This window comes from Sesamum indicum, linkage group LG5 (assembly GCF_000512975.1).
Source record: "Sesamum indicum cultivar Zhongzhi No. 13 linkage group LG5, S_indicum_v1.0, whole genome shotgun sequence".
NCBI classification, from domain to species: domain Eukaryota; kingdom Viridiplantae; phylum Streptophyta; class Magnoliopsida; order Lamiales; family Pedaliaceae; genus Sesamum; species Sesamum indicum.
In genome coordinates, this window is record NC_026149.1 from 967,441 (window position 1) to 968,442 (window position 1,002).

The following is a 1,002-nucleotide window of genomic DNA, read 5'->3' on the forward strand; positions in this document are numbered from 1 at the left end:
CAATTAGATTTTTAAATTTTCTATATTTTACATTTAGTTCTCTTATGGTTTGTTTTTATTTAATAAATAAATTTTTTTATTAGTCAAAATTCAGCAAAATTTATTAATTTTAACAAAAAAATTGTATTTACCCCCGATTACTTATTGTTGATTTATTACAGGTTGGATAAATATTTTGATGACTACATTGTCCTTATACGTCTTCACGCAAGAATGCATGTGGTCAGGTATATCTTCACCATTATAAGGATAGTTTAATCGGAAACAAATTGTTTAACCTGCAATAAGTTAGTAAATAGTCAATCGAGAATAAATATCAATTTTTATTCAATATGTTTTTGTTAATATCAGCAATTTAGTGAATTTCGACTAACGGGTAGACTTATTTGTTAAACGAAAACAAACTTCACGAGTGCTAGATCTAATTTCTTAAATTATTGTGAATTTAAATATAATTACACCAAATCCAAAAAAAAGATTGTAACTATCCCTATTTATAATTGGAGTATTGGAGTGAATTGAAAATGTGATTGGCCTTAATGTAGAATATGGTGAAATATATCTATTTTTTCTACTTAAAAAATAGGGCAAAAGACAATTTTCGTCCCACAGCTATAGGCCATTTTTGTTTTAGTCCCGTAAGTATCTAGGATTTCAATTTGGTCCCGTAAAACTGAAAAATTCGCAATTTCAGTCCAAATTTCGCCGGAAAATTTTGTGGGTCGCCGGAAAAAGTCACATGCGATGCATGTGACTTTTAAAATTGGGGGCTCGATCTTGATTGGCTGGAGAAGCTGATGTGGCGCATACGTGGAAATTAAAAAAAAAAATGACAAAAATCGAGCTCGCGACCGTCGGCAAAGGCGGAGGATGGCTTTCGTCAAATCTTTGCACAGAGGTGACCAAAATCGATGGGACTGGTCTCAAAAGATTCGCCAGAACGAGAGGCGTTCAACGATGGTATTCCGAGCAGGTGGTTCGTTCGACGAAGGAGGAATACGC